Source organism: Chrysochloris asiatica, unplaced genomic scaffold (assembly GCF_000296735.1).
Source record: "Chrysochloris asiatica unplaced genomic scaffold, ChrAsi1.0 scaffold00029, whole genome shotgun sequence".
NCBI lineage: Eukaryota > Metazoa > Chordata > Mammalia > Afrosoricida > Chrysochloridae > Chrysochloris > Chrysochloris asiatica.
The window spans coordinates 3,076,034-3,089,162 of NW_006408547.1; the positions used below are offsets into that span (position 1 = coordinate 3,076,034).

Here is a 13,129-nt window from a genome sequence, read left to right on the forward strand (position 1 = left end):
TTATCTTGGACACACCCCACACACAAGGAGGATTTAAAAATTCATGGAAATTTTTCATTATTTCTTAATTCCATTTTTCATGAACATTTTAAGGCCCTCCTGTGTGTGTGTGTGTGTGGATGTGTATACATACACACTAGCGAACTTCAAAAACTCATAGAAAAATGGTATTTAAAAGATAAATGTTATTTCTCAACGTAAACTCCATTAGCTACAGATACTTCTGTAAGTGATGATATTAGCCAGTTGGTCTATTTTTGGAATTTAACCATACCAATACAGTTTTAAATTATTAACTGAAGAAAACTGGGTGCCCTTTAAAGATTTTTTAGAGATCTAGAACCAAAAAGAAGTCAGAAAGAGCCAAATCAGAACTCTGAGGTTAATGCCTAATGACTCCCATTGACTCTATAGCAAAATTCCCACATATGATGGAAGAAGGAACATGAGCATGGTTGTAATGAGGTAGGACTGTCTGGTGAAGGTTTCCTTGGTGTTTTTCTACTAAAGCTTGGGCAAACTTTCTCAAAACACTCTCATAATGAAAAGATGCCATCGTTCTTTTGGCATTCTAGAAAATCAGCAAGCAAAATGTCTTGAGCATATCAAAAACTATTGCCATGGCCTCTGCTCTTAACCAGTCCACTTTTGCTATGACTGGACCACTTCCACCTCTTGGTAGTCATTGCTTTGATTGTGTTTTGTTTTCAAATCATTCTGTTAAAGCTATATTTCATCTTGTTGCAGTTTTTCTATAAAATGCTCTAAGATTTGGATCCCACTTATTATAAACTTACTCTTGTCTGTGGCTAATCTGAAAGGAAAACTAAAGTTGACACTCATAAACCGGAAAGTTTACCCAACTTTAGTTTTCCTTTCAGAATTGTGTAAACTGAATCAATTGAGAAGTCTAGGGTGTTGGCTTCTGCTTCAGCTGTTAATCATTGTTCTTCTTCAATTAGAATACAGACTTCAATAATTTTTTCCAAACAAATTAATGTGAATGTTCTGTCACTTTCAAGATTTTTTAATGGCCTGCCACTGTAGGATTCATCTTCACCATCTTCATCCCTTCTTAAAATGAGTTTTCCATTTTGAAACTGCTGATTTCTTTTGGATAGTGCCCCACAGACTTTTCATAAAGCATCAGTGATTTCACCATTCTTCTACCCAAACTTCACCATAAATTTGAAGTTTATCCTTCCTTCAGTTTTAGCAGAATCATGATACTTTAATAGAGGCTTTTTAAAACTGATGTTATCCTTCTCAGTGTCTCCAAATGCATCCTGTTTAGACAAATTATAACAAGTGTTGTTAAAAACAACCTCACCACCATCGCATTGATTCTAACTCATAGTAACCCTATGTAGTGTTTCTGAGGCTCTAAATCTTTTGGGGAGCAGAAAGTCACATCTTTCTCCCATCGAGTTACTGGTGGGCTCAAAAGGCTGACCTCATGGTTAGCAGGCCAGTGCTTAACCCATAAAGCCACTGCACTCCTGAAATAAGTCAGTATAAGTTTATTTTGGTGCAATTAAAAAAAATCCTTGCATAGTTTTTTCATAATATGCATTTTCCATATGGAGACTTTTCCATTATTTTTTTCAACACCATACACATATACATGCACACATATAGGAATGAAACTACTGGTTATGTAGTAAGTCTATGTTTAACATTTGAGGAATTTCCAAGCTGCTTTTAAGGGGACTGTGTCATTTAAAAATGTTTTTTCATAAGTGTACGTATAACAAAACATTTGCCACTTCACTATATTTTACATGTATATTTCAGTGACATTATATATGTGGCCCAACTCTTACTGCTCTTCATTTCCATTTTTTTTTAATCATTAACAGAAGCTTAGTATTCCCTAGGAGCCCTGGTTTGGTACTAGAGGATAAGCACTGGACCACTATCCACAAGGTCGGTGGTTCAAATCTACCAACTGCTCCTTGGAAAACGTATCTAGTGTTGCTATGAGTCAGAAATAACTCTATGGCACTTAACAACAAAGTCCTCTAAGTGAGGACCCCCTCTTCTCCCCACCCTTATAGCCATGATAAGGAGCTCAGGTGGGGTACTGTAAGATAAGCAGTGGGCTACTAACAACAAGGTAGTTAGTTCAAACCTACCAGCTCCTTGGGAGAAAGATGAGGCTCTTTGCTTCAGTAGATTTATTGCTTCAGAAATCCTATCCAGGATCTTTATGATTTGAAATTGACTCGATGGCTATAAGGTTGCTTTTTTGTAGTTTTAAAGTAATACCCTTGGTAGCCACTAATAAACTTTGGTCTCTATCCATTTGCCTTTTCTAAATATCTCAGACATGTGAAATCATACAATGTATGTCTTTTTTGTGACTGATTTATTTCTTCTCAGCATAATCTTTTCAAGGCCCATCATGTGTTAGCATGCACTAGGCCTTCATTTGTTCTTGTATTCCATTGTATGTATCTACCACATTTTGCTTATCCATTCATCTGCAGATGAATATTTAGTCTGTCTCCATTTTTCAGTTATTATGAATAATGCTGCAGTAAACATTGTGAACCGCTCTGAATTTGCTTTACCATTTTTAATTATTTGGGTTATATATGTTGGATCATATGGTAAGTCTATGTTTACATTTTTGATAGACTTCCACCCCCACCCCCATGTTGTTGTTGTTAAGTGCCATTGAGTCATTGAGTCAGTTCCAACTCACAGAAACCCTATATAGGGTGGCAGGTGAGCTTGAACTGCCAACCTTCTGGTTCAAACCAATTTTGAAGTCCAGCACATTAATCCACAGCACCACACTGGTTGGTTAGTTAGATGCATCAAGTAAAGTTGGTTCCAGCTTAGAGCAACTCTGGACAGGGTTTCTAAGGCTGTAAATCTTTGAGGAGCAGCCAGAAGGGTTGCTTTGCTGGCTTTGTGGTTAGTTGTTGTTGTGAAGTGACATCCAGTCAGTTATGATCCATAGCAATTCTGTATAGAGTTTCTAAGGAGCGACTGTTGAGCAGTGCCATAAGCTATGCTATTTTACAGTTCTACCAACAATGGATAAGAATTCAAATTTCCCCCATCCTCACCAAAGCTTGGTGATACTGTGGTTAAGCATTAAGCTGTCAACCAAAAGGTTGGTAGTTAGAGGCCATGAACCCTCCAAAGGAGAACTATGTGGCATTTTATTGTGTGGATCATAACAAATTATGAATAACATTTGAAAAAATGGGAATTCTAGAACATAAAACATTTAATTGTGCTTATTCAGAATCTGTGTATAGATAGACGAAGAAGCAGCTCTTGAATAGAACAAGGGTTTAAAACCAGGAAAGTGAGTTGAAAATCAGGAAAAGTGAGCATCAGGGTTGTATCCTTTTACCATACTTATTCAATCTGAGCAAATAATTCAATAAACTGGGCTATATGAAGAAACGTGGAAAATTGGTAAAAGACTTATTAACAACTTGTGATATGCAAATGACACAACCTTGCATGCTGAAAATGAAGCAGATTTGAAACACTGACTGATGAAGATCAAAAACTGAACTATTGACATCTTAACCATTTTAATCTTCCAATCCATGAACATGGATTACCTTCATTAGGTTAGGAGGTGTTCTTTAATTTCATTCAGTAATGTTTTGTTCTTTTCAGCATATAATTCTTTCACTTATTTAGTGAAATTTAGTTCTAGGTATTTTATTCTTTTAAACGTTAGAGTAAATAGAATTATTTCCTTAGTTTCCTTTTCTGAATGCTAGTTGCTGATGTGTAGGAACCTGACTGAATGCATGTGTTGATCGTGTATCCTGAAACTTTGCTGAATTTGTAGATTCTTTGGGATTTTCTATATACAGGATCATGTCATCAGTGAAAAGAAATATACTTACTTATTCTCCATGTGTATACTTTTTATTCCTTTTTCTTGCCTAGTTACTCTAGTTAGTAGACAAGAAAAAGAAATAAAAAGGTGTACAATTAGAAAAGAAGAAGTAAATCTATACTTAATCAACTTGTATGCTGAGCAAATAATCAGAGAAGTTGGATTATATGAAGAGTATCATTCAGATTGGAGGAAGATTCATTAACAACCTGCAATATGCAGTTTATACAACCTTGCTTGCTGAAAGTGATAAGGACTTGAATACTTACTCATGAAGATTGTAGACTACAGCCTGAAGTATAGATTGCACATAAATGTAAAGAAAACAAAAATCTTCACAACTGGACCAATAAATAACATCATGATTAATGGAGGAAAGATTGAAGTTGTCAAAAACTTCATTTTGCTTGAATCCACAATCAACACACATAGAAGCAGCTGTCAAGAAAGTAAATGATTACACTAGGCACATCAGCTCTGCAAGATCTTTTCAAAATGTTCAAGAGAAAAGATGTCAGTTTGAGGACTAGGGTACACCTGACCCAAGCCAGTATTTGCAATTCCCTCATGTGCAAATGAACAATGAATAAAGAAGTTGGACAACGAATAAGGAAGACTGTAGACAAATGGATGCATTTGAGTTATGGGGTTGGAGAAGAATATTGAAAGTATGAACTACCATAAGAACAAACAAATCTGTTTAGGAATAATAATAGCCAGAATGTTTGTTTTAAACAAGACTGGCCAGACTTCATCTCTCACACTTTAGATATTTATCAAGAAGGAACCATTTTTGGAGAAGGACATTATGCTTGTCAGCAAAAAAAGAATAAGAACCCCAATGAGATAGATTGACACCATGTCAGAAGCAATAGGCTCAAGTGAACAACAAAAACAACAGTTGCTCTAGTTAGGACTTCCAACGCAATTCGAAATAGCAATGGTGAGAATGGGCATCCTTGTCTATTCATGATCTTAAGGGAAATGCTCTCAGTCTCTCGCCCTTGACTATCATGCTGCCTGTTCTTTTTTCATAAATGCCCTTGAGCCTACTGAGTAATGCCCCTTCTATTCCTTTCATGATAGAAATACTCAAAATATGTTGAATATTTCTTTCTTGAAAGGATGTTGTATTTTGGTGAGTGTCTTCTATGTGTCTACTGAGAAGATCATATATTTCCTTTTTCTACTAATGGGCTTTATAACATTGATTGATTTTTCTAGTGTTGAACCATTCATGCATTGCTTGTATCAGTCTTACTTGATCATGTTTCTAATTCTTTCAATATACTTTATGTTCGGTCTGCTAGTATTTTGCTGAAGATTTCTACATCTGTGTTCATAAGGAATATTAGTGTGTAAGTTTTTCTCTCCTTTCTTGTGGTATCTTTGTCTTACTTTGGGATAAATAATACAAACCTCATGAAATGAATTAGGAAATGTTCCTTCCATTTCTATTATTTGGGGAAAATTTACTAAGGATCTGAGTCTTTTCTTATATAATGTTTGATATAGTTCCTTAGTAAAGCCATCTGATCCAGGACTTTTCTTTTTTTAGAAAAATTTTGTTTACTGATGCAATATTTTGCTTGCTTTGGTTATACAGAGATTATTTGTCAGTACAGTAAAGCTTAACATTTTCTTTAGATGTAGTTGTATTTTGTTTGTTTGTTTTATTTGCCCGTTTAATCTAGGTTATTTAATTTGTTGCCCTCTAACCAGCTGTTCCACAGGAAAAGATGAGGTTTTCTGCTCCAGTAAAGATTTACAGCCTCAGAAATCCTGTACAGGGTCTCTGTGAGTCGGAACCGACTCTACAGCACATAACAACAACAATCTTAGTTGGATCTCTGCAGAGAAACAAAACAGATGAGCTATAACTCTATATTTTTACCTGTATCTTAAACAGAGAGATAGAAAAAGTATATACTTATGCAATTACGGGGCCTGGTTATACTGCAGAAAAGTACTTCTATGTGAAGTGAGAGTTATACCAAAATATCTACTTCTAGGCTTGAGGCAGATCACACCCTAGAGAAACTACCTTTTCAACTGATATTGATTACAATACATTATATTACATGACATGATATTACATTCATATTACATTATTAGAGGTGATTACATTATATTACACTCCAGTACACAACACTACGTTTTTGGTGGTGCTGGTAGTGTGCCGTGGAGTCATTTCTGACTCAAGCAACCCTGCATGGGGTTTCTGAGGCGTAAATTTTTATGGGAGCAAAAAGACTCATCTTTCTCCCACAGAACAGCTGGTAGCTTTGGACTGCTGACCTTGAAGTTAGCAGCCCAACTTGTGATCACTATGCTACCAGAACTCTTTAACACTACATTACAAGAAGGTAATTTGTTTTACCCAGGCCAAATGATTGCACCAAGGCCAATTAATTTAACCACATATGAGGAGGATTAAAATATGGAGTTTAAAAATAATGGATCCAGATTCCTGCTTGTGTGCCTAGTGCAGTCACTGCCCCCAGTTTAACCAGGACAATGGTGGCGTCTGAGGTTCTGAACATCTGTCAAAAACTCTATGAGGGTAAAACAAAAGAAGTCTGTGTGTTGTTAGATAGTGTAGGAAAAGTCTTCCTTCAGTCCAAGGACCAGATTACAGCAGGCAATGCAGCTGGAAAGAATCACCTGAAAGGTAAAGCTGCAATTTCAAATCAAATTACCAGTTGTGTTTTTCAGTTGTTACAGGAATCAGGTATCAAAACTGCTTTCACCCAAAAAATGTGGAGAGACAGCTTTCATTGCAGGCAGTGTGAAATGATTCCAATTGAATGGGTGCATAGAAGAATAGCAACTGGTTCTTTTCTGAAAAGAAACCCTGGCGTCCAGGAAGAATATACGTTTTACCCACTGAAAGTGGAAATGTTTTTCAAGGATGATGCCAATAATGATCCACAGTGGTCTAAGGATCAGATTATTGCTGAAAAATTTTGCTTTGCTGGACTTGTTATAGGCCAAACTGAGGTGGAGATCATGAATCATGCCACACAGGGTGTTTTTGAAACACTGGAAAAATTGTGGTTGCCCAAGAACTATACACTGGTTGATATGAAGATAGAATTTGGTGTTGATATAACCTTAAAAAATTGTTCTTGCTCATGTCATTGATAATGATTCCTGGAGACTCTGGGCATCAGGAGATTGAAGCCAACAAAAAGACAAGACGTCATATCGTGACCTCAAAGAAGTTACTCCTAAAGAGCTGCAAATGGTAAAGAAAAATTTTGAGTGGGTTGCAGAAAGAATAGAGTTGCTTCTGAAATTGGAAAGCCAGTGTAGGGTTGTAGTATTGATGGGCTCAACCTCTGATCTCTGTCACTGTGAAAAAATCAAGAAGGCTTGTGGAAAGTTTGATATTCCATGTGAACTTTGGGTAGCTTCTGTCCATAAAGGACCAGATGTAACTCTGAGGATTAAAGCTGAATATGAAAGGGATGGCATTCTGACCGTATTTGTGGCAGTAGCTGACAGAAGCAATGGTTTGGGACCAGTGATGTCTGGTAACACTGCATATCCAGTGATCCGCTGTCCTCCCCTCACCACAGACTGGGCAGCTCAGGGGGTATGGTCTTCTCGGCAACTATTCAGTGGTCTCAGCTGCTCAACCATTCCTTCTCCCGAAGGATCAGCTCAGTTGCTGTTGAGATATATGCATTACAAAATCATTTGATATGGGCTAAACTGAGAACAAACATATTAAATACATAGATTTCCTTGAAGCATGATGACAAGAAAATCAGAGAATGCAATTTATAAAGAACGTCATTCTGGTTTTTTTATGAGAAAAAATACAAATTACTAGTTTAGGTGTAAGAATAAAATCATGTAAGATGAAAAGATTCTAAATTAGACAAAACAAATACAATTATTGAATAATAGTAATAAAAAGATAATGGAATTTTTCCACAAACTCTTTGTAGCGCTTCATATCAAGTTCCCATGTATCACAAAGTATTAACATGATCAGTTGCTAGCTCAAAGGTTAGTGGTTTGAATCTCCCATACGCACCTCAGAAGAAACGTTTGACAATGTACATTGGAAAACTCATCCATTGAAAACCTTGTGGGATACTGTTCTACCAGGACTCAGAGTCACCTGAGTGGTGCTGGTAACTACTCCAGGATAGAAGTAGACTTCTTTTTGACCAAACAACTGGGAACCATAGCTTAGCCAAGCTGACTCATAAAATTAGCACCGCAGCAACAATAGTTCATAGTATTCTCTTGTTCTTTTTATTTCTGTAGTGTTTATTATAATATTTCCATTTTCATTTCTGATTTTATATATTTGTCTTCCCTTTTTTTTCCTTCACCAGTCTAAATAGAAGTTTATCACATTTATTGTTCATTTCATAAAACCTACTCCTAATATCACTGATTCTTTCTGTTGTTTTTCTATTCTTATTTGATTGTTGTGCCATTTTACATTTTCACCAGCACTTCCAGTTTCTCTACATCCTAGCTATCTTTTATCCTTTTGTGCTCGATTGCAAGATCAGTTTGAAACACAAAGTCAGTGGTTCAAGCTCAACAGCTTCTCCTTGGAAATCCTATACAGGGTCATTATGAGTCAGGTCCAACTTGATGGCACATAACAACAACAACAATGTTGAAGTCCTGGTGTGGTACTGTAGGATAAACACTGAGCTATGAACCACAAGGGTTGGTGGTTCTAACCCACGAGCTGCTCCTTGGAAACCCTATATAAGGTAGCTATGAGTCAGAACCAACTCAAGGACACTTAACAACAATATATTATTTATTAAAACTAAATTTTAAAACACCAAGTCTGCAAGACTATACAAGTAGCTTCCATATGCAAATATTTCTCAGATATTAAAAAAGGAGAATATCTCAGTGTATTGTTAATTACCTGTGCTTAGAATATAAAAAGAGTAAATGATTATATAGGTATAATTATACAGTAATAAAAAGCTTCATTTATTTTTTCATAGCTATATGAAGAGAAAAAAAAAAGAAAGAACAGGAACACCAATCTCTCTTTTAAACGATTATACTGGGGAAAATCCTATTCTAAATTGCAATCCTTGGGAGGTAAAGAGAAAGACTAGCTCAAAATAGATTTTTGTTCTCAAGAATCCTTTGATTATGTTTAGCTGAGAAAAGTTTAGGTACAGTGATACTTGCAGTAATCTTAACAAAATGATAAAATGATAAATCACAGGCTTCGTGATGTTATAATATATATCATACTATTTAAGGATCTTGCATTGTCTAAGCCATGAGAATCCTGATGGTGATACAGAATTAAGTCAAACAGAAACAGGGATATTTTCATGATATTTCAAGCCAAAGACTAGAAGAACATTTATGCTTCTTTTCCAAATACTTTCATTTTATGACGTTAAAAATAACAATTATATAATGTAAAAAAAAAAAAAAAAAAAAAGAGCATATCAAATATAGAAAATTACCTAAAGTATATAATGTACCAATAATTTTCTGTTTATTTTTAAGTTGTTTAATATGTCCATCAGGTAAGCCCAAACCAAAAACCAAACCCACTACCATGGACACAATTCTGACTCACAGCAGTTTCCATGGAGTGGCTAGTGGGTTTGAACTACCAACATTACAGTTAATAGTCCAGTGCTTTTCCTACAGTGCCATGTAGTTTAACAGGCTGTAATTCTTTTGGGATCAGTAATCCTCATCTTTCTCCCACAGAACATCTGGTTGATTTGAACTATCAACCATTGTAGTGCATACTCTACATCGCCACCAGAGCTCCTCGTAGAACAAGTATAAGAATATGGTTATGGACTTCAGATATCAGTCTTTGGGGAGTTGTGGTGCAATGGACTGTGGCCCACAAGGTCATTGGTTTGAGCCCAGCATCTGATCCATGGGAGAATGATGAGGGTTTCTGCTCCTGCAAACATTTACTTTCTAAGAAACCCTATACAGGGTCACTATGATTTGAAACAAACTGGGTGGAAGTTAACAACAGCAATGCATTGGTCTCTAATAAACTCTGGCTACGGTTACTCTTTTTCAAACATATCTGTATGCTTTTTCTATAAAATTTCACTAACTTACTTAGCTAGTACTTTTAATAAATGATATATAGTTAAAGTTTATTTTGCTTAAAAGTACTGAATCTATATACAGAACTGTATACTTATATCTTATAATTCTTTTTAGCCTCCTGGTACTTGAGAAATAAATAAGCTTTTCTAGTTTCTTGGCTGGGAAATGAAAGTATTGATGAGTGACTTCCCAAAGAGCCATAACAAAATATAACACATTTGAGAATGAAAACCCAGAATTTATGACAGCCAGCCCAGGCCTTGGATCAATGATCAGAGACCTTTCCTGTCTCACGATGCTATACCTGTAAACTCATTGGCACTGAATGTTTGTGAAGCAAAAAGTCAATGTGAAAATTTTAAAGGATTAGCTTTGCCATTTATGAATGAAACCCGCAGCTGTGGTTACATGAGTGAGGAAAGCAATTACAAGGCCCATCAGTTCCCAAGCCTGAGAGCCTCACCAGCTGGGGTAAAGAAAACAAAAATGCTCCTGGAAAAACATAATACTAAAGTATATAGGTGAAGACATTTTTTTCTAGCAGAAATTAAAATAGATTTCGTGCTTCTACTGGTGATGAGTAGGTGTGATGATTAGGTCTGGAAGGTAAAGGAATAACCAGGGCCCAAACTAGTTCATTACAAATCTGCCCCTTGAATGAAAGACTCCTTTCATAAGAATTACCTGGGGATTTCTATGATTCATCTGGGGGTCTTGTAAAGGGTCATTTCTGGTTCATTATATCTGGGGGTCTTGTGAAGGGTCTTGTAAAGGGTGAAAATGCAAATTATCAACAATAAGTTGAACTGAAATATACCCGTTCAAAACCCTGGATATAACTCCAGATCTTTGCACATTCATAATACTTTACTGTGTCTTCTTAACCACCCTCTGGAATATTCTGTTCAACTCTTTTACCTCATTATTTCTCCCATTCAGGAGTAAGTTTCAGAGTCTTTTCCAACATCCACTTTGGTTTTCTTTTTTTTAATCTCTTTATGCTTTTTCTAATGTATGATGTCCTCCCACAACTCTTCATTAGTGTTCAATGCATCAAATCTATCCTTTAAGCTTATATTAATTTTCTGCAGCTTTAACTTGACTTTGTATATGAGAAATTGATGGTATTTTCAGCAGTCAGCCCCTGGCATTGTTATGACTAAGAACATTAAATTTTCCAATGGTTCTTTCCATAGATATAGCCAAATTAATTTCTGTGTATTTCTTTCGGTGCAATTCATATGTATAATCTTCATTTATGTTGTTGTAAAGGGGGATTGGTAATGAAGAAATCATTGGTCTTGCAAAATTCTGCAACATGATCTCTGGTGTTGTTTCTATCCCCAAGACCATATTTTCCAAATACTGATTCTTCCGTTTTCCAAATTTCACATCCCAATCACCAGTAATGATCAATACCTTTTGATTGCATGTTTGATCAACTTAAGCCTGCAGAAGTAGGTGGAAATTTTCAATTTCTTCATCTTTGACTTTAGTGATTGGCACGTACATTTAAATAATCAACTAGTCTTTATTTTTGACAGTGAATGCAACACTATTCCACTTTAATTTGTTATTTCTGGCATAGTAGACATTATGTTATCCAATTCAAAATGGACAGTGACAAGCCAATTCAGCTTACTAAAACTAAGGATACATTCCATTTAATTTTTGCCAACTTCCAATTATCCTGTATTCATGCTCCATATGTTTTACCTTCTGATTATTAATCGATGTTTACAACTGTTTACTAGTTTTTTTAAAGTTTTTATTGTGAATTATGTGATAGTTTAAATGGGAGAACACTAGCTGTACATTCATCCTATCCTATATCATTTCATTGCTATGATTACATTCCCCTCCATGCATCATCAAACACCCTGAGGGTACACCCCACAAGCCTGCCCCTGGATCATCTGCACACAACCCCTCTCCCTCTTTGGGTCTAGAGTTCCCATCCACTCCATCTTTCCACATCATCATCTCTGCCTCCAGCTCTGGCATCACTGCTTCTCTGGGTAGGGTCTCGTATTCTGCTCTGCTCCCTTGGTGGTCCCAAGGACCTCCGCTCCTGGACTGCAAATTCAACTACTCCCCTCCTTTTGCTACAAAATGTCTACATTTACATTTTCAACCCTCACAGTCAGTCCTGATAGCAGTAGTAACTATTGTACCACAAGAGTCTTATCCCCATCTCCTTTTATCAGCCTGTCCATATAGGTAACTGTTTCTTCTCATGCTGAATTATACTACATCAGTAAATAAAGGTCCTGGAAACTTTCTTCTATCCTTGTCATTAAGGTCAACTCATCTTTGAGGAGACAGATCTTCTCCAGTTATACTTTGAGTCTCTTATAACCTGAGGGGCTCATCTTCCAGCACTATATCATGCAATGCTGCACTACTATTCATAAGATTTTCACAGGCTGTTTTCAGAAGTAGATTGCAAGGTCTTCCTTCTTAATATGGAAGCTCAGCTGAAACAGGAATCATAGTATGATGCTGTAGGATCAGCACTGACCTGATAGCCACAAGGTCAGCAGTTCTAACCCATCAGCTGCTCCTCAAAAACCCTATACAAGGTCTCTATGAGTCAGACTGACTTGATGGTGTGTAACAACAACAACAGTTGAGACATTGTTGTTTCAAATGTCCTGGCTGCTATTTGAAATACCTGTGGAATAGTTCCCATAATCACAGCAACATGCAAGCCACCATCGTACGACAAACTGACAGAGGAATAGTGGCAGTGTAAATTGGTACATAAAACAGAAAAAGAAAGAAACAACACAACCCCACATGTGTATATTTTACAAATGAAGTATTCTATTGATAGATTTTATTAGCACTTATTCAACAAGGAATGTGGTTGTTGTTGTTGTCAGGTGCCATCAAGTCGGAACCGATTCATGGTGACCCCATGCACAGCAGAACGAAACAATGTCCGATCCTGGGCCAACCTCACTACCACTGCCACACTTGATGCCATCAAATATGCCACGTGGCCGATCCATCTCGTTGGGGGTTTTCCTCTTTTTCTCTGACCCTCCATCTTACCCAGTATGACATCCTTCTCCAGCGACTGTTCCCTCCTGACAATATGTCCAAAGTATGAGAGGCGAAGCTTAGCCATTCTGGCCTCCAAGGAGCACTCTGGCTGCAATTCTT

General features: G+C 36.6%; 1 protein-coding gene and 1 pseudogene across 2 annotated transcripts in view; both read left to right on the top strand.

The window, feature by feature from the left end:
• The window catches only part of ITGBL1 (integrin, beta-like 1 (with EGF-like repeat domains)), a 502,759-nt gene that overhangs the window by 280,987 nt on the left and 208,643 nt on the right, over positions 1 to 13,129 (top strand). The gene's annotated exons all lie outside the window — the stretch shown is intronic.
• LOC102828611 lies at positions 6,392 to 7,666 on the top strand (annotated as a pseudogene).